The sequence below is a fragment of the Mus caroli genome, unplaced genomic scaffold (genome assembly GCF_978045245.1).
Source record: "Mus caroli unplaced genomic scaffold, Mus_caroli_1 scaffold_19, whole genome shotgun sequence".
Classification (NCBI taxonomy): Eukaryota; Metazoa; Chordata; class Mammalia; order Rodentia; family Muridae; genus Mus; species Mus caroli.
Window position 1 is genome coordinate 62,393,501 of NW_028227274.1, and position 21,564 is coordinate 62,415,064.

Sequence of the window (21,564 nt, forward strand, 5' to 3'; positions counted from 1 at the left end):
CTGCCATATTTATTCTAATGACCAGGGGTTTCCATGGAGATAGTTCTTTGGTAATATTGAAAACTAGAATTACATCTATGGTGCAGTCCAGGGACACATGAGGGTGATGGAAATATTTGATGTAAAAGAATTCTCCCCTTTACACACAAATATCTAAAAACTATTAATTTGAGGCAGCAGCAAGGAAGAAATACATGAAAGGAAATTGATTTCTATTTAAATGGTATGTTTTCATCACCTTCCTTTAGAATCTAAGCATTCATCTTTGAGTACCTGTGCTAATTGATTTCAAATGCAATTCAACACAGTAGCTATAGAATAATAAATCTCAGGCCAAAAGGCTAAAGGAGGGGACTTGAACAGGCAGGGGATATAACACTTGGCACCTCAGTGATGCACCTGTGTCATCCTGGGGTGAATCTTGGAATGGTACCCTGAATGGAAGTGGCAAAAGTCCAGTCAGCAGGAGTGGTGGTTTCTTTAGTGTAAAATCCTTTGGACTTGAAATCCACCAACTGATGTAAGGACTATAGACGTTTGAGCCACTGCATGGTCTTAGATGGACAAGCAAGCTTTGAGCATCTCTGAAGGGAGAACGTGCACTTCCTTGCAGCACCTGTTGCCTTCTTTGTCTACAGTTGATGCCAATTATTCTTCAGGGAGTGGAATGTTGGAAGGCAGTGGCTGAGCTGGTTCCTGGGAGATATGCCTGGCCCATAAACTTAACTCCGGAATAATTACAAAGTGAAGATCCAGAGCCTGTGGCCAACATAGGGCAAATGGGCCTTTTGGATTTTGTGCGGATGATTCCCCATGGGTAAATGTCTTCCAATCTTGCCATTTCTTATCCCTGAGAGAAGTGCAGGCTGATGGAGGTAGCATAAGAGCTGAGTTATAAGCTGAATGTGAACAGAAGGTCACAATGAATAATCTTCCTCGGTGATCACATAGAGACGGTAATACTTCTTTCCGGAGAAAGAATAAAGCAAATAAAATAGAGAACCACAAACCCATCAGACAGCCCCATGCTAGAAGCTGCCTGATGGTGAAAACTGGGCCTATGCTGAAAGTGGCTTATCAGAATGAGGCCCACAGCCTGGAAACTGGGCCAGCAGGTGGCTTGGTTTGGACAAAAAGGACAGATGCTATTGTCAGTGGGCAGAGCCCAGAAGAACTGGTATTTCAACCTTTCACTCTCTTCAAGGCAGACTCATCTTGGTGCTCTGTGGTTATAGCTGGCTGTCACATTTTGTGCCAGTTGTGACGTACTCTGAAAAAGCATGGAATCCAAGTGGTCCCTTGACATTCCCCAAGTTACACTTCAGCAGGCCAGTTCCACCTACAAGAGTTTTTTTCCCCTAAATTATTACCAGCAAGAGTTTCCTTTTGAGCATGAAAAGTCCTGTACAGGACGGGGTCTACTAAACCCGAAAGGAATGCCTATAGAAGATCACAACACAAAGTGATTTCAGTCAGCTTGAGCACAAAAACCATTAGTCCATGATAGACTCAGTGACTAATGGCTTTAATAGTTTAGAGTCTCCTATAGATACTACTCCATTCTTTCTGGCATGCTTTGCACTGTCAAGTGAGTACATCTAAATGTGAAATAATAAAATAATAATTTCTGCTTTGTTCAACATGACATAAGTTGTCCTCAAGTTCCTCACCTTTGCCTGTGGTTATTCATCCACTCATCTGCCTGAGATCCCTGGTCTTTTTCTCTCATGGAATTTACCACCATCTGGAGGAAGGTAGACAATGTGTAGAGAAGGATGTCTAACTGTGTTATGGGAATATGATAAAGTTTGTTTTGTTTTGTTTTGTTTTTATACTGCGAATGACTTTATTCAGTCAATGTCTTTACAACCGAAACTTTGGGAATCCCAAATTAACATCCTTGCATGTGAGCTTCTTGGACACACCAGAAAAGATTCTGACCTTAGGTTCTGAGTTGTTCTGCTGTGCTTTGTCTAAATGAACTTTTATGAGCCAGCTGCCATCCAGTTTCACACGGATTCTCTCACCCACAAGTTTCATTTGGGAAGACCAAGTCTTCAAGGATGGCGTCGTGCACTGCTGCCAGGGTGAAGATCCAGGGGGCGCTTTTGCTTATTTTTCACATGGCTTTTCAGGTTGTGTCTTAGTCAGGGTTTCTATTCCTGCACAAACATCATGACCAAGAAGCAAGTTGGGGAGGAAAGGGTTTATTCGGCTTACACTTCCATGCTGCTGTTCATCACCAAAGGAAGTCAGGACTGGAACTCAAACAGGTCAGGGAGCAGGAGCTGATGCAGAGGCCATGGAGGAATGTTCTTTACTGGCTTGCCTCCCCTGGCTTGCTCAGCCTACTCCCTTATAGAACCCAAGACTACCAGCCCAGGGATGGTCCCACCCACAAGGGGCCTTTCCCCCTTGATCACTAATTGAGAAAACGCCTTACAGTTGGATCTCATGGAGGCATTTCCTCAACTGAAGCTCCTTTCTCTGTGATAACTCCAGCTGTGTCAAGTTGACACAAAAATAGCCAGTACAATTGACCCCTTGTCAACTTGACACACAAACACATCACTAGTAAGCCTCAACCCTTACATTCTTATTCATCCCCAAAATCTAAATAAATTTAAAAGTCCCACAGTCTTTACATATTCTTAAATTTTCAATCTCTTTAAAATATCCATCTCTTTAAAATCCAAAGTCTTTTTACAATTAAAAGTCGCTTAACTGTGGGCTCCACTAAAACAGTTTCTTCCTTCAAGAGGGAAAATATCAGGGCACAGTCACAATCAAAGCAAAAATCAATCTCCAACCGTCCAACGTCTGGGATCCAACTCACGATCTTCTGGGCTCCTCCAAGGGCTTGGGTCACTTCTCCAGCCATGCCCTTTGTAGCACACACGTCATCCTCTGGGCTCCAGATGCCTGTACTCCACTGCTGCTGCTGCTCTCGGTGGTCATCTCATGGTACTGGCATCTCCAAAACACTGCATGACCCCTTCAGTCCTGGGCCTTCAATTACAACTGAGGCTGCACCTTCACCAATGGCCTTCCATGGCCTCTCACAGTGCTGAGCCTCAGCTGCTCTGCATGACCCCTTCATGCCTTCAAAACCAGTACCACCTGGCTGACCCTTACACATTACCAAGTCCCACTGCAGAAGGAGTACAACCTTGCCTATCTCTGGAACACAGCCTCCTTGTGCTTTCAGAAAACACTTCCCAGAAGATGTCACCTCAACGATGCTGGTCTCTTCTTTTTTTTTTTTTTTTTTTGGTTTTTTGAGACAGGGTTTCTCTGTGTAGCCCTGGCTGTCCTGGCACTCACTTTGTAGACCAGGCTGGCCTCGAACTCAGAAATCCGCCTGCCTCTGCCTCCCGAGTGCTGGGATTAAAGGCGTGCGCCACCACGCCCGGCGCTGGTCTCTTCTTAATCACCGCTAATTTCTTAGCTCCAGCTAACCAGCATCAATCGTCCCAGTAATGCAAAGTTTTTGCTTTAGTAGTTCTAGTATCTTGTTAATCACAGCTGATTCTTCAGCCCCAGCTAACCAGAACTACAAAATCTTCACAATCAAAACAGCAATGGCCCTGAAAAGAGTCTTTAATTTTCCCTCTGAAATTTCACAAACCAGACCTCCATCTTCTGCACTGTTCTCAGCATTATCTTCCAAGCTCCTACACAACATCTGACAGAGCTCTTAACAACGAATGGATCTTCAAGCCCAAAATTCCAAAGTCCTTCCACAGTCCTCCCCAAAACATGGTCAGGTTGTCACAGGAATACCCCACTCCCAGTACCAATTTGTCTTAGTCAGGGTTTCTATTCCTGCACAAACATCATGACCAAGAAGCAAGTTGGGGAGGAAAGGGTTTATTCGGCTTACACTTCCATGCTGCTGTTCATCACCAAAGGAAGTCAGGACTGGAACTCAAACAGGTCAGGGAGCAGGAGCTGATGCAGAGGCCATGGAGGAATGTTCTTTACTGGCTTGCCTCCCCTGGCTTGCTCAGCCTACTCCCTTATAGAACCCAAGACTACCAGCCCAGGGATGGTCCCACCCACAAGGGGCCTTTCCCCCTTGATCACTAATTGAGAAAACGCCTTACAGTTGGATCTCATGGAGGCATTTCCTCAACTGAAGCTCCTTTCTCTGTGATAACTCCAGCTGTGTCAAGTTGACACAAAAATAGCCAGTACAGGTTGGCTTGGGCAGAATCCTCCTCCTAGCAGTGAAGACTACCTGCTTCCCACTGAACTTTTTCTCCAGTTCATGAACTTGCCGGACTTGGATTTTCTGGAAAGACTTCAGGGAGGAACTGGCACAAAAATCACGATAGCTTTCCGACCACCACTGACTTCAATTTCCTTGGCCACAGTGATGTTGAGTCCCCACAGCTGCGCCTTGAGATCTGAGTTCACTCCAGCTTGGGCAGTGCCTGAGAGATGCCAGACTCGCCCTGGTTCGGCTTCTCATCATTGGACTTCAGCAGTCTTGGCTCTCGAGCTGAGCACAGCTTTGTCCTCACGGAGGACAAAGAGGCACAGCGAGACGAAAAGAAAGATTTAAAACACAAAATCCTGGCCTGGTAAGTCCAAGCCAATTCCGTGTCCCATCCTAAATTGTTCCTCCATCTTCCCCCTGCCAAGCACTGCTGTGGCCTATTGATTTTTGACACGCTGTGATGTAAAATGGCCGTCGTGGTATCATTCAGCTGAAAGCTGACAAAGAAGAAAGCAAAGCCAGAATTCTAGTTCATGCTGAGTTACTCTCCTTATGCCCACTGTCCACCACAACCAACTCCCTAGTTATGCACGTACCTGGGAGGCTACAACAGCCAAGGCAGGCCACAGAGGGAGGAAGATGACTAAAATTTCCACTAGACCCATTAACTGGTCTCTACTTCTAAAGCTGTGAATAGCCAGAAAATTGTGGGAGATGAGAAGCTGTGAAATATGTGGCTATTTTTTAACTAAACCTTTGGGGAGTGAGCATATCATCCGAGCATATATCTACTATTGCAGAAAGCAGACGTCCCTGAAAACTGTCCCTTGATCGGAAAACAAAACAAAACCCCTCACTCTGAGTGAAATAGAGAAGAAGGCTTTGGGGAGGAATCTGAAAAGAAAAGAAACAGGCGTTAACAGGCAGGGCTTGTTGGGTGTTCAGGCCTGATCTTGCTTAGTGTCACCCTGCTAAGGGTCCAGGGAGGCTAAGAGTCAAGCCCTCCCTGCTTGGGCACAAGGGAAATGACTCATCCTCCTCCTGACCCAGGCCAGTAGGTTCTCAAGGACTGCTTGCCAGTCCTTTCTCTCCTGTATTTCCTGCCCAGTGAGCAGCTGGTTCTTTCCCTTCAAGACCTGCACTAGACTGAACGTTCAGAGGGTCTCATTGGCTCCTAGCTCACTTTTCATCACAATGTACAGCCTAGCACTACTTATTCCCATGGAGAGCCCTCTGCCTTGCTAGGTGGCCTTCTACAATATATTATACACAGCAAGGAATTAGGGGTAGAGGAGTTGTCTCCATACACTTTGGGCAAAAAACAAACAAGCAAAAACAATAACAAAAAAAGCAAACAAAACCAACTTAAAAAAAAATACTTAAAATGAATGAACAACTAACCAACCAGATTGAGTTTTACAGGACTCCTGCAAATGGTCAGCACTGGACCTCACAGATGGGAGAGAACCTTTCCTGCTCTACTTAGGACCCCTGCCCAATCTAAGTAATTTCTCATCTCCTTACTTTCTGCACTTACAAATGCTCCAGTTTTCTTCCCATGGCGCCCACTACAGCTGGAGCCCAACCTTGGGCTTCTCCTTGACCTCCCACAGAACTATGGGGAAATGGCAGTTTTCCATCCGAGTAAGCTGTGTGACGCAAGGGGAAATGGAATTCAGAAAGGAGGATGAACTTATGGACCTGCAAGGACATCTGAGACTGCCTGACGGTGTTAGACATTGCTGTCGTTGAAACTGACTGCCTCCTCACAACCCCATACAAGTACCTTGCAATCAGGTCATCTCTGTATTATTGTGACCCCCCCATCACTTAGCATACTTATTCCGTGCATGGATAAATGAATGCATGAGTGCATTCATAAGCGAGCATGAGAGCAAGTCTGTAACTTCAAAGTGCTTACAATCTTTTTGCAAGGCAAGGTTATCCTACATCAAACAATTAAAGAACAGCACAAGATGGAACCTAATTAATTTCTAAATGATCGAGTGCAGGCTATAAGTGCCCGAGTTTCAGAGAACGGAAAGATCAATGTGGGCTGGAGGAGTTAATGATGGCTTAAATATAATTCCCTGACATTATAGCACCGTGCTAACAGCAGTCCTGGTCTTAAAACTGAAGAGATGAAAGCCAATACATAGAGCCTATTTACCCAGTGTTGCACGGCAGACCACCATGATATGGGGGATTAATGACATTGGCCTTAGGGGTTAGTGCTGTGCAAGTGGACTTATTCTTACATAACTAGTGATGAGCTATGACATAATTAATTCTCATTGTGTTCTTTTTCTAAGAATTTTTTATTGGAGTAAAATTCATCTAGTATAAAACTAACTGTTTTTAAAGTATAAAATTCAGCAGCATTTTACTGAGATATACACTGCTGCGCGTCTAGCACACCTTTGTCCACATCATTATCATTATCTCAGAAGAAAACTCATTATTTTTAACCCAGTTGTATAACGTGACAGACTGAGAAGAGCCCTGGAGAATGAGGCTCGACTTGACATCTGAGGTGGATGAGTAAAACATGCAGACATAAACCAGGGATAGTCAGTCCCATCATTTGTAAGTTGAGGGTGTTGATGAAGATGCCACCGAAGTCGGCTAGCCTTAGAATGTCACAGCTCTAACCACACTCTTACATCTAAAGACAATTAAATCAAACAAATATTTAGATTGGGTATAATGTGCAAGGTCCCCCTGCATGTGTGCATGAGTGTGTATGTGAGAGAGAGAGAGGTGGGGAGGAGGGAGGGAGGGAAGGAGAGAGAGAAAGAGAGAGAGAGAGATTGCCTGTGTTTTAAGGGACAGGAGAGGACATTAACTGAGGTTAAGATGTGTGCAGATAATATATCAACAAGAGTAGAACTGAAGGGGATTACCTAGCTATTTACATTTTATTGCATGTTTTAGTTTCTATTTTCTTATTGGGCAGTAATATAAATGACTTGTCTCAGAGATACATTAGTTTCTACTCATGGGCTATGCTTGCATTCTGATAAATTTCATGTGTAATATCAAAGGTGAAATTCTTTCCATTTCATACACTCCAAATATATTTTAAGGGGTTTTTGTTAGAATTTCATACATGAATATTAAATTTATATCATTTCACTTCCTTAACCCACAACTTCTTCCATGTTCCTCACTCCTCTAAAATTCATGGCCTCTTCTTCTGTAATTGTATCTGTATATATACAGCTATATGCATATATATGTATATATATATGTGTGTATATGTGTATGTGTGTGTGTGTATATGTATATGTGTGTGTATATATATATATATATATGTGTGTGTGTGTGTGTGTGTGTGTGTGTGTTGAGTCCATTTAGTGTTACTGTAGGGGTGGTTCTGATGCTGCCCTGTTCCCCAATTGGTTCTTGATCTGTCAGTAAAGAAGCCATGGGCCAATTGCTAGGCTAAAGGAATAGGCAGGATTTCTGGTCCTGGGAGGCAAGCCAAAGAAGCAAGGGAGGAGAGGAGAGTTCACCAGGCTTCTTATGGAGAAAAGTTGACCAGCCATGTGAGATCTCAAAACAGAGTGGCCACACAGGCCGCTCCTACAGGCAGGAGGTTGGGGATGTAACTGAGCAACCAAAGTTAGGGCAAGTGGGAGGTACAGAGCTAAGAATATTGATAAGGTCATGCTTTCCCAGGTGGGTGATAAGTGCCCAACAATTGTGTCAAAAGGGAAGTTGAAATTGAACAAATGAGTGTGTGTCTTTTATATGTGCATTCAAGGGGAACTGGGTAGAGGCTGGTAGCACAGCCCATTCCTGGAGCTTAGGCAGGGTAGCCAAAGCTACATGTACTATGCTCATGTGTAAGTGTTTAGGTCTGATTGCTCAGGATTGGATAAACGATCAGAGGGCTGTCCCTAGAGAGGACTGATTCCTCCTCTGTGAGCCTCCATCAGTTGTGTGTAGCTCTTCTTCTAGGGGTGGGCTGTTGTGAGATTTCTTTATGGGATTAGCATGCCAACTGGTTGTCATTATGCAGGTCTTGGTTTGGGTGACCACATTTCTGAGATTTCATGGATGCAACTCTCTGTCAAGTAGAGAAGGCAGTATCTCCAGGCAGACATTTTAGTTCTCTGGTTCTTAAAATCTGTCTCTTCTTCCTTGATGTTCCCTGAGACAGATGTGTAGAGATTGAGTTGTGTAAGAATCAGCTGTGTTGGGCAGGGCGAGCCAACCCCAAGTCTTTAATTACTGCTTCTCTTTCCAAACTTTGCACATCTCATAGAAAGAACATGTTGCCATTTCTCCAAAGTTTCAAACCTGAGGCTTGGTAGCGCAAGAAGATGCCCAGAATCTCTAAGCTAATGAGGCAAAATGGGTAACCAAGTGCTAAGTTGCCTGGATTCACAAAGAGTCTTCTAAAATCCATACACGGCTTGAAAGTGGTCTTTGCAGTGTTGGTTAATTTTCTGTGTCAGCGTGGCTGGGTTAAAGATGCCCATTGAGCTGGGAAAACACTAACTCTGAGTATGATTGAGTCTGTGAGAAGGGTGTTTCCACATGCAGTAGTATGTATGCGGCTCAGCATGTCAATCAGTAGACTCAGAAAAGTCTTGGTGAGGTGGATGCCATTCAGTGAGTATCTGGATGGAACAAAATGGCAAAAGGGGGGGAAGTGTTCTTACTTCTGTAGTGGTTTGAATAGGTAGACTCCATAGACTCATGTGTTTGAATGCTTGGCCCATAGCAAGTGGCACTATTAAGAGGTGTGGCCTTACTGGAGTAGGTGTGGCCTTGTTGGAGGAAGTATGTCACTGTGGAGGTTGTCCTTGAGGTCTTACATGTTCAGGCTATGCTTGTTGTGATAGACAGCCCCCCTTCTGCTGTCTGCAGATCAAGATCTAGAATTCTCAATGTCTTCTTCAGCACCATATCTGCCTGCACACTGCCATGCTCCCCACTATGACGATAATGGACTAAACCTCTGAAACTGTAAGCCAGCCCCAATTAAATGTTTTCCTTTATAAGAGTGGCCTTGAGCTGGATCCCAGTTTGGGCCTGTCACTGGACCTTCTTTTCCTCAGGCTCCTCTCCAGTTCCATCCCTTTAATTCTTTCAAACAAAATCAATTATGGGTCAGAGGTATGACTGTGGGATGACAACCCCATTCCTCACTTGAAGTTCTGTCTTCCTGCTAGAGGTGGGTTCTATAAGTTCCCTCTTTCTACTGTCGGGCATTTCATCAAAGGTCACTCCCTATGAGTCCTGGGAGTCTCTCACCTCCCAGGTCTCTGGTGCATTCTGCACTACCACCCCCATTTCCTGAGGTTGCCTGTTTACATTCTTTCTGCTGGCCCTCAGGGCTTCAGTTCTTTTCCTTTACCCAATACCAGATTAGGTTCCCCTCTATCCCCCACTGCCTCATCCCCACCCGAAGTGAGATCTAGCTCAAGGGGAGATACCAAGTCCTGACATTATTACTGAGGCTATGGAACGCTCATAAAAAGGGATCTACCATGACTGCCCTCCAAAAGTCCCAACAAGCAGCTGAAAGTGTCAGATGCAGATATTTGCATCCAACCAATGGACAGAAGCAGCTGACCTCTGTTCTTGAATTAGGGAAGGGTGAAAGAAGCTGAGGAGAAGGGCAATTCTGTAGGAGGACCAGTAGTCTTAATCTGGATCCCCGAGATCTTTCAAACACTGGACCACCAAACAGACAGCATACACCAGCTGATATGAGGCCCCTAACACACATACAGTAGAGGACTGCCAGGTCTGTGTTCATTCAGAGATGATGCACCTAACCCTCAAGAGACTGAAGTGACCCAGAGAGTTTAGAGGTTAGGTAGGGTGGGGGTGGGGGCAACCATGTGGAGAAGGGGTGGGGTAGGGAGGGGTGTGTTGTGGAGCAGTCGGAGGGTGGATGGGGAAGGGCAGGGAATGGAATATGGAATGTAAAAATGAATTACAAATAAAAATAAATAAAAAAAGAGTTGCCTTGGTCATGGTGTCTCTTCACAACAATGAAACCCTAAGATATTTTCTTTAGTTAGACTTTCCCCTTCTCCTGCAGTATAGCCTGGTGCTTCCATTTCTCAATTTTGAGACTGGTATCATCAAGATTAGTCAAATTCTCAGGCCTTTGAACATGAATAAACTGCACAACTATCTTTTTTCCTTTCTCTCTTACTAGGGGTTGAAAATTGAGCTTTGGACCCCAATCATGCTAAGTAAACACTCTATAACTGAATTATATTCTCACCCCCCAGAATTTTTCTTATTCTCCAGTTTGCCAATGCTACACTGTGAACTTTCTCATCAGAAAAAGAAATTTATGGTCTTGTGGTCTATGAGCCACAAGATCATTGAATATTCAATTTATGAGAGCAAATAGACAATTCCAGAACAGAATAAACAAAGGTAGTTCATGGAACACATTCTGATACTAGACTTTCTGGTTTGAATTTCAGTTTGTTCATTTACTAAATAAATTATTTAGTATAATTTTGCCTTTTGTATGTGTTACAGTTATTTTAGGAAAAACTATGTTGCAGTAGCAAATAACCTCCTAAAACTCCTTGGTGTTAACAGATGAATAAAACTTTCATTTCTTATTCAAGCTTTCTATTCTGACAGCTAGGTTAAGGAATTAGTCATTATCTGAAACTTGCTGACTTTGAACAAGATTAAAAGGTAAGAACAAAATCTTTAATGACTCAGAATTTTCACTAGGAGGCGGAATACATCATTCTATTTTATTTCCTCAAACAAGTTACACAGCTAAGATAGGCATCAACAGGATGGGGAAGAACATTTGTGTGTGTGTGTGTGTGTGTGTGTGTGTGTGTGTGTGTGTGTGTGTGTGTGTGAATTGCAAATTTATCCCAGTTCCTCAATGTAAAATAGAAATAACAACAGTATTTGGAATAAGATTCAATCATACCACTTGACACATAACAAAAGTATTAGCTACTGCCATGATCATTTGTGTGTTTGTGTTTGTGTGTGTGTGTTTGTGTGTGTGTGTGTGTGTGTATACATATATCCCACTATATGTGGTTTGTGTTGGTATATTCTATTTGAAGGTAACAATCATAGAAAAATAGAAAGTACACATAAACAAAGAGGTTTTTAAAACCCTTTGATTATTCAACAAAATTTACCATTATTGTTAAGTTTGTCTTTAAGATGCCATGTATCTATTCACATTGCACACATTCATGCTGGCATATGATAAAAGGGAGATAATGTATAAGTTGTATCACAGTCTGTTTTAGTGAACATTATATTAAAAACATCTCCATGATAATTTTATACTCAGGTTGTTTTACTTGGTTTTGTAGTATTACATTGCTGGGATGTATGTTTTCATTTAAGAACACAATCCAATTATTTGGAATGTTTAGGGGATGGGTGGGTAGGAAAGTGGGGGGGAGGGTATGGGGGACTTTTGGGATAGCATTGGAAATGTAATTGAGGAAAATATGTAATAAAAATATTAAAAATTAAAAAAAATAGAATTTTGTGCCATTCTCAAACGTTCTTCCTGGTTAATAGTGGCACACTATGGACCTGCACTCACTGACCACATTTACTTTGTCTTTTCTGTAGTCTAAGCTCTGAGAGCTGGAACTACCTGATGTACATTTCTCCTAGAGGTTTATAAGAATTACAGAGTATTCTCTAGGAATGTTCTAGTGCCCCAGTCTCTCCAATAGAGACCTTTTCAAAAATATATAGAAACTATTGCATTAGTCTTTAAAAAGTCCCACAAAGGGGCCAATGAGATGACTCATCAGGTAAGGGGATGTGGAACCAACTATGAGAACCTGAGCTTGATCCCTTCAGCCCACATGGTAGAAGGAGAGAATGGGTTCCTTTACATTTTCCCGTGGTCTTCACACCTGTACATAGTGTGCATGGATTCCCCCCAAATGAGTAAATAAACATTTTAAAATAAAGTCGCATTAAATCACTTTAATATAGGCACAAACATTAAATTACACGAAGTAATTATTGTAGGCTCTATGAGGCTCAATGGCTTTGCGGTTATGTAAAAAGCTGCATTCTTATATGTTTGCTGGTATGTCAGGTATGAAGTAATAATACACACACACACACACACAGAGAGAGAGAGAGAGAGAGAGAGAGAGAGAGAGAGAGAGAGAGAGAGAGAGAGAGAGAGAGAACAAAGAAATGAAGCAAACATTAATTCTCATTGGATCAGGGTGGCAGATAGGTTGAGTTAACTTTGTGCCTCTAATTTTAAAAAATATTGTGCTGTAAAATACAATGACAAATCTAAATCTATGCGTGATAGAAATGAGTTCTCTCTCCTTCCCCTCTTCTGAGATGGTCTCTGAGCTGTGGGATTCTAGGGGTTTAAGAGGTCCCATTTTTGTTGTTGCTCTTGAGCACTCTGGTGAATGTAACAATCATACATACTTTGGCCAGTTATATGTTTCTGCATTAAACACCAGTCTCTGCACAAGGAAAATTCTGTAATGAAATTCTGAGAGCTGTACTAATCTACAGGTAAAGAGATACAAGTTTAGAGGGCAGTTTGATACTATGAACCCTTAACAAAGTAGAAGTAGTAAGTTTGTATCCAGAACCTATCAGCTCCCCAACCATGAGTTCTGGGCAAGATTTATAGTAGCAGACATAATATGTTCTCCTGTGGACCAACCCTAACATCTAATCAGAAAGCAATTGGTTACCCCCATGATATTCATGCCACTGTTGTATCCATGGGCACATCTTACCACTCCAGTCATTATGGTAGCTCATGTGGTTTATGGCTCAAATTATCTCTCTATTTTCTCTACCTGTAATAATTCACTGTGTGTACTATATATAATATCTTAGGAAGTTTAAATTGCATGTCCTTAAAAACTCTTAGTTTTCTTTGACTATTTCATATAAATATTGATAGCCTTACTCTCAGGTCACATTGAATCTTGTCTTCTAGCCAGCTGAGATCAGCAGGTATTTTGACCGTAGTATGATCAAACCCATCCTGCTTCCCTAGACTTACCTTCCATGCCTTCTCTTTTCCTAGGTCTTGGTATTATGACTCTTCAGTGCTCTGTTTAAGTGGCTATATTCCAGATAGTGTCAAGATTCTCTAGTGCTGAATGAGAGGCTTAGTATGAACTATTCAGTTTTCTATTATTGAAGGCAATTGTGTGTGTGTCTTCTTTAATGGCTAAGTATATTTGGAAATGTTCTTAATAAACTTTTTTTCATCTTGTTTTTCATTAATTCTTTGAGAATTTCCTTTGACGTACTCAGGTTACATTCATCCCCTCCAATTTCTCGCAGATCCATCCCTTCTTTTCAAATTTCCCTTTACCAACCTTCTCAACTTTGCATCCTCATTTTATTAAAAACCCATTGAGTCTAATTTGTGTGTCCATACACTGGAGCATGGTTGTCATACCAGGGATTAGTTCAATAAATTTCCCATTTGGCAAGTGCACACATTTTCATTGCCATCATCAGTTGATGGGCATCTAAGTTGATCCCATTTTGTAATTATTGTGCATAGAGAAGCGATGGACAGGGGTGGGCAAGTATCCTTGTAGTATGGCATAGAGTCATTTGAGTTTATTACCAAGAGTGGTATCACTGGATTATTTGGTAGATATATTTATAGGTTTTTTAAAATATAGATTCTTCTCTCATTCAATACATGCTGACAACAGTTCCCTCTCTCCACTTTTCCCTTCTCCCCTGGATCCACACTTAGCATTAATTCCCATAGTGGTTGTACCAACTTTTACTCCCAGCACAAGTGAACAAGTTTTCCCCTTTCCCAACACCCAAATCAGCCAAATCATTTTTTTTTTAATCTAAGTCACCAAACTGTCTTAAAAACTAAATGCAGAAGAAAAATGCTTTCAAGTAAAAGATGTCCTTTCTCACAGAAAATGCTTGCCTGGGGGCACATCAGAGCATGGAGTGACCTGTGTTGCACTTTGTTTAGTGTCAATTCAACCAGCCCAGAGAGAGGAGGGTAATTAATGCCATGTTCCTAGAAGAGGGAGGAGCAAAGAGATTTAGACTGACAGAACTCTTACCCTGTCAAAGCTTTCAGAAGTACCTCTGCTACACTTGCCGGAGGGATCTTTGGTGCTGTTGGCTGTAAGCTTTTGAGTGTAGGAAGGATTATTGCAGAAATAAGATTTTTGGTGTGTTACTAAAACCATGGTCCCATTCAATGAGTTCCTACTAGGGTGCAGGAACTTGTTAAGTGGTTGCTTGAGTTTGTTGTATTGTTTTCATGGTCAACACTCCCTTGATGAGATGTAGGCAAAGGTACTGAGGCACAGCTGTCCCAGTGGAATGCCTTCCATTACCATTTAGAAGTTAAGCAGTAAAGTGATGCTATGTGTGTGTGTGTGTGTTTGTGTGTGTGTGTGTGTGTTTGTGTGTGTGTGTGTGTGTGTGTGTGTGTGTATGCCCATGAACACCGTGGTGGTTGGCATTAGCATCACGTTGTGTTTTACTTTCTCTGTTACAGAGTCTCCCAGTCAGTCTGGAGTCCACCTCAGCTGGATTGGCTGACCAGTGAGCCCCCCCCCACCCCTGGGATCTGCTTGTCTCCACTTGGGCTTAGCTTTATGTGAGTGCTTGGATCCTGATCTTAGAACCCCAGTCCTATGCAGCAAGTGTTCTCTACTTGTCTTGTTAGCATATTAAAAGAATTCGAGGGTTATTTTTCCAGATTTTCTTCTTTCTGAAATAGTTGAGGTTTCTTAGATGAGAAGACATATAATGATAATTTAATTTAACCAAATTCTTGGATGCAAATCCTGCATACATGTGAATGTCACCTTTACAGGTATAATAGGATTTTTAAAACTCAAGGACTGGTGGAGAGTAGCCATGACCGTGGAGACTGGCTGACTGATTAGAACCATAGTGGCGTGGAGAGGTGGAAATGTTGCAGGTCCAGAGGAGAGGTTGGAATGTTGTAAGTCCAGAGATGAATCACCTTACTTGTGCTAGCTTTAGCCCCTTGGGTAGCCATTCCTGTATTGGAACTATCATCTTGTGACTCATACACAGAAACCTTTGGGAATCTACTAACTTAGCAGACCACTAGCTTCCAACAATCCCCAAACTTGGAATGACATCAGATGGCATCTTGAGCCTTTGAGAAAGCTCCTCCTGTGTCACTGTTGGTCAGTTTTTCTGACCAACATTATTTTAAACTTGCCTTGGTTGATGACTTTCTTTGTTCTGTAAAATTATAAAACTTCATAAAACTGCTTCGATGTTAAGGCATTGTGTTGGGGGAAGACATACACTTATGTTCCCATATATTTACTTATATATGCTTCAGAATAAACCATGCCAATTATCCCCCTCCCAAAGAAACCCCTAGAGGACTGGGATGGTGGCATGGCTCTGTGCTCACCGCTGCCTGCAAGTCCACCCACTTTTAGCTCATGTTGAAGAGACACTCTTAACGTCTTCGCCTTGAACAGTCATGTACTTGATTGGGCTCAATAATCCGGTTGCTATTCTATTTCCGCTCCATTTTATTTGTTTTTATTCCTCTCTGTTAGGACTGTGCAACTTATATTGATATTAATAAAACATCTGATTGGATTCTGCACGGCTCCTTTACCTCATCTGCTTCGACTTATCAGTTCTCCTGGGACTGATCATGCGCTTGTAACTAACTCGCAGACCCTTGATTGTCTTTCAAATCTAGAGACAATCTAGTGGCCAATGGTGTATATAGCTAAGAGTCTTGTAAACATAGATGCTTTGAGGCATTATAAGAGGGACAGACAAGAAGATGTACATAATTTAAATGTGTAGAGGAATGTGTTTGATAGATTTAAAGTGACATTTCAGAGCAACTTAGGCACTGCAAATGAGTTGGTGATAACATGTCTACCCTCATCCCAATTTCCCTCATAAAATATTTTCCTTCTTACTTTAAGGCAAAAAAGAATAAAAAATGTCAGAGATGCCGAAGTTCATTCTCCATTCCTTTTCCTCCTCCAGACCCAGTGTTTAAGCCTCTTGTACTTGAATTATCATAAAAGCCTCTATAATTGCCTGAACATGTTAATTTATCCTGCAACTAGCTGGTTTTATCTGACTGCATTTAAAAGGATTTAAGGGGTGACAGGGAACATCTAGAATGATGTGTTCCGTCTGTGCCTGAGAGTCTGACTTCATGGATAGATGTGCTAAGAGAGCTGGTACAGTGAGATGAGCTTCGATGCTGACTGCCACCAAGCTGGCTGTCGGTTCCTATGTTCTCTCCTCCAGCCCCTGCTCTTGGAGCCCCCCTCCCCCTCTCTCTTTCTCTCTCTCTCCCTATCTCCTTTCAGCTCTCTCATGCATCCCCTTTAACCCAGAGATTATAGCTTTGTTGGAGATTGGCAGATTACCCTCTCTACCTGCCAATCTTATTATTGTTGCTACAGTCAGAGTCAGGAGTAGCTTCACTGCACATATTGATAATCACAGCTAGGACTGTATAAGTAAAATCAAGCCAGTAAAATAAGAGCTAGGAGATTGTCAGGAACCATGGAAAACCCATTGATTGCTGCTGCAGCCTCTTTCTGTATGACAGAATGAGCCTAGATGAACTGAGCTTCCGGTGCCTTCTAGCAGACAATGTGCTGTGGTGCGTTATGTATTTACAGATCCTGGACATCAAAATGGAAGCCCCAGGTCTCCGTAGACCATTCTTCGTTAGTGAGGGGCGAAAGCTGTTGCTGGCTGGGTACAACATTTTCTATTCTGAAGCATAGTGAGGAGGGATGGCAATAGGTAAAGTGAAAGCTCTGGGGGCTGCATTAAGTTCCTACCTCAGAGAGAACCCCAAGTCAGAGATGAGTCACCCCTTCTTTCATTAGGATCTGATATTAGTAAGACCAAAAATGCCATTCCCCCCCTACCCCCCTGCATTAACTAGATGTTGGAACTTGATCTGTTGAGGGACCTTCTGTTTATGCCATAGGGTTTGGGGGGTGGGGGTCAGATAAAATAAGCCATGGTAATGTTAAAGCTTCCATTCTGCACAAGTCTATTTGACTTTGTAGATCCATTCAGCATCATGATGGGGAGAGGTGTGATATCAGGGACAGCCTGGTCAGGTCCCAGGTGGCACACTCCATCCAGGTATACAGAGGAGAGCTGAATAGAGACACTCAGCAGATATGAACAAGATTAAAGGAAACCATCAAGGGATGATAAATAATCCTGGGTCAAGTGCAGCAGAAAGAGAATTTACCCTTAGGACTGAAAGAGTTAATGAGATGAGAAAGCTTAGAGAGCTATTATTGTCTTTTTTAAAGGCTGCCCCATAAAGGTGTGTCCTTTGTGAGACTTGACTGTTACAAAGGATGACCCATGGGAGAAGGTGATAAAGATGACATCATCTCCTCCTTCCCTCTAGCCTTCTGTTAGAGAATGTTATTTTCAATCCAAACTAGGAAATGGAACATGGACTACCAGTCCAAGTTTCCCAGCTCAGTGACAGGAACCCATTCTGGAATCTCTAACACAGCCTTCCCGCTGTCTGTCCCCAGAGCCTTCTGGGAATTTGTCAGTTTCTTTGCCATGCATCCAATCAAACTCCATGATCCTCATTAAGCTTCTGACCGTAAGGGAGGTGACCACTCCTGTGGACCCAGTATATGAGTGGTTAGAATGCTTGGAGTTGTTTGTGTTGGTCTACATAAAAAGGTCAAGCTGGCCTCTCTTATTCTCTGGGCCTTTAAAAATTCTTGTCATTTCATAATGACATGATCCAGGCATCTTATTATCCGACCTCCATGCCTAGCATAATCCTCAAGACCCTAGAATGACTGAAGTGTCCAGTCAATGATGACAAATACCTGAAGAAGTCAAAGGGGACTGCCTTGCTAGCTCATGGACACAATTCTTTTAGGGGACTTTCTGAGAAGACTATGTATTTAGTCTTCAAGAGATTTAGCAAGTGCTCTTTGGCATCCTAATTTTGGGTACTCTCGTGGTATCTTACATAGCTTTTGATTACAGTTGTGCCACGGTGTCTGGATTCTACTCCTGCTGTTTACAAAACCACATCAAGGTCTTGGTGAGCAGAGCCCATCTGTTGTTATCTTCAGCCCAACAGAGTGAGAAATAATCCAACTCCCTTCTTATAGATGACAAACTGACTCAAGATCCCTGTGTTCTAGCCCAGCAGATTCTTCATGGTCCTCCTAAAGAGCAAATGGCCAGAGACTGTAGCTTAGAAAAGGTTAAAAAACAGTCTTCTTCCACAGTCTCCCACCCTCAATCATTCCCACTGCCCCACAGACATCTGCTCAGATATAGAGCATTTTAAGGAAACTTCCGTTTGAAAAATAAGAAGAAATAGGAGGAGAGAGAAAGAAGAGAAAAGAGGGGGAGAAGGCAAAAGAGAGAGAGAGAGAGAGAGAGAGAGAGAGAGAGAGAGAGAGAGAGAGAGAGAGAGAGAGAAAGAAAGAAAGAAAGAAAGAAAGAAAGAAAGAAAGAAAGAAAGAAAGAAAGAAAGAAAGAAAAAAAGAAAGAAAGAGGAGAAAGGAAGCTAAAAAAGGAGATCCCAGAGTCTCCTGGGACTGATCTCTGACTGTGGTGGTTTGAATGAAAATGGCCTCTAGAGCCTCATAGGGAGTAGCATTACTCAAAAGGTCTAGGACATTGGGCCTTGTTGGAGTCAGTGTGGCCTTGTTGGAGGAAGTTTGTCACTGGGGATGGGCTTTGAGGTTTCAGAAGCTCAAATCATGGCTAGTGGCTTGCTCTTGCTTCCTGCAGATCCAGATGTAGAACTCTCAGCTACCTATGCAACATCTGCCTGCAAACCACCACACGTCCCTTCATGATGACAATGGACTCTGTGACCTCTGAACCTGTAAGCCAGCCCCAGTGAAGTGCTTTGTAAGACTTGCTAAGGGCGTGGTATCTCTTTGCAGCAAGAGACAAAGGCAAAGTACAAATCCATGCCTGGGCTTCAATTCCATTGGCTATTGGCCTTGGCAGATAGAAAGCTCCTTGCAGCACACACAGAGTTCAAGAGAGACCTAGTCTCCTACAACCCTTCCAGGGTTCTCCATGAAAATTTCACTTATAAAAAAAGTATGGAGTTTTGTCTTCACATCAGGGACATGCAGAGTTCTCCTGGGGAAGGGTGAGAGAGTCAAGCCAAGGTAGCAACAGAGTGTTTGCTTTGAGACTGCTTTCTCTGATTACCAAGGCATTTTCAACATCATAATGAATTAATATGCTAATTAGTTTGAAGGTCAACTGTGATTCCATCATAAAGTCAAATGTATGACTGGTTGGTAAGTGAGCTTGTGTTCTAATGCTTTGGTGGAACCTTGGGCAGATGGAAAAATACTAGAAACAGTGGAGCCTCATGGAACCTCTGAGGTTCACTGTGAATTCTCTCCCGTGTGGCCATGACTCTGGGCTCATACAGATCTGATTTAGAATTCAGATTTTACAACAGTTTCACTGGAAGACTGAAGATATTAATTAATCTTTCTAAAGTGCATCTGGCTTCTCCTTATAGTGAACATAATGATGATTAATGATATCAGGGTGTTGAGGCAATTCCTTCATTCATTTAATAGATACTTTGCAATTACCACTGTGTCTGGAGAACTGCGTTCTGGAAAAAACTGATACTAAGTTCTACTCTCATGTAATTTACATCCTAGTGGGCAAAAGAGGATACTATCCAGGGGACTGGTAAACATCCTATGGATGCCCATTGGAATTTACTGACTCAGGGTGTGGCCCTCTGGAAGGCTTGGCTCTTCTAGGAAGATGCTTAGGTGCTGCTTAGGGACCCAGGTAAGGAGAGATTCAGAGAGAGAGAGACAGACAGAGAGGCAGAGAGAGACAGAGACAGATAAAGACAGAAAGAAAGAGACAAAAAATAGTGAGAGGAAGAGAGGGAATAGAACACAGTATGGAAAAAAGGAAGGAAGGGAGGAAGGAAGGAAAGAAGGAAGGGAGGGAGGGAGGGAGGGAGGAGAAAGCAGGGAGGGGAGAGAGAAAACAGGATGAAGAGGTGGAGAGAGAATGAGATCTGCTTCACCAATGTGCACTGAACGGCAGTGGGGACACACTAGGCACTCAAACATGTCAGAAAGTAAGATGCGTAACTGAAGGCAGGCTCAAGTCATTTAGATCACAATTAGAAAGATGCCAGCCCTTCTACCTCTGGGTAATGCTACAGCCACCTTGAAAATTTATTATTCCTAAAAGAATACAGCTCTGTCCCTTCAGCCTTGAGGAAGCCAGATTTCCCGCTGTGCTTTAACTGCCTTCTTTGGAAAGGCAGACCCGTGGTTCTCCTGTAAGCTCACTTCATGTGGGGCATCTGCATGCTAAACTGGGTCAGAAACTTTGGGAAATGGAAAAGAACTCAGAAGCAGATCTCTCAGCAGACTCCAGGGTTGCCTCTCCCACACACTACTGGATTGTGTAGGCAGAGAAGGGAAAGGGGTGCCTTGTTCTGCACACCCCCTCTCTGCCAAGCAGAATGGAGAGGTCGTGAGTAAACAACATTTACCTTGCACAGCTCCATAGACAAGACGGATGAACTTGCTTTAGCCTGAGGTCCCCCGGTTCCCTAACCTAGGAATTGAGGAATTCAAAGCGGCATGGCTGGCTTCCCGGCACAGGTTGTGCAGTCACTCGACGCTAATGAAGGTCAATGGTAGGTAACAATGTGTAATTTAGTATAAACAAAATAAAAGCTGGTGATCTAATGCTTTGTTAGCTCTCAGCTGCCTTGGAAGGCAAGAAAGGCGGTCTAGAAAGTTAAAGAGACAAAACACACTTTGCCTAAACAGGGTCACAACGAGTAGGCCATTGTCTCCTCCTCAGAGCCTTGAGATATCCTAAGACTCCTGCATTTTTTTTGCTCTGTTTGAAGTTAAATGTTTTCTTTAATACATTAGTTTGTGACGTTTTTATTGATTATCATGAGATAAATGATACCACTTCGAAAAACATTTTCTCTCTTTCATCATTTTAAATAAAGGGGATGATACATCAACTGGCAAAAAATTCTCCTTGAGTTTGTTATGGGTCCACATATTTTGAAGAACAGATTTCTTTTCCTCAAGTGGGAAGAAAGCCAGTATGGGAAAGAAAAACTTAAGGGTTCCTTCTGCTCTTCTTTCCAATGTCCTTGAAGTTGAAAGTTAATCTTGCCTGGCCAGTGCACATGGGTTCCCGATTGGGTTGCTGTCTCCCACCTGTTTGCATAGTTAGCGCTTTAGATAGTTCCAAGGCCTGCCTCACCATGGGTCTTGAAGCAGTTGAAGTGAGCCTTTTCCTAAGCCAGGGCTAAATCAGCTATG

General features: G+C 42.7%; 1 long non-coding RNA gene and 1 pseudogene across 2 annotated transcripts in view; both read right to left on the minus strand.

Annotated features, from left to right (window-relative positions):
* Positions 1 to 21,564, minus strand: part of LOC147000312 (uncharacterized) — a 112,167-nt gene that overhangs the window by 6,661 nt on the left and 83,942 nt on the right. The window lies entirely within an intron of this gene.
* Positions 1,864 to 5,962, minus strand: LOC110284545 (small ribosomal subunit protein eS7 pseudogene; annotated as a pseudogene).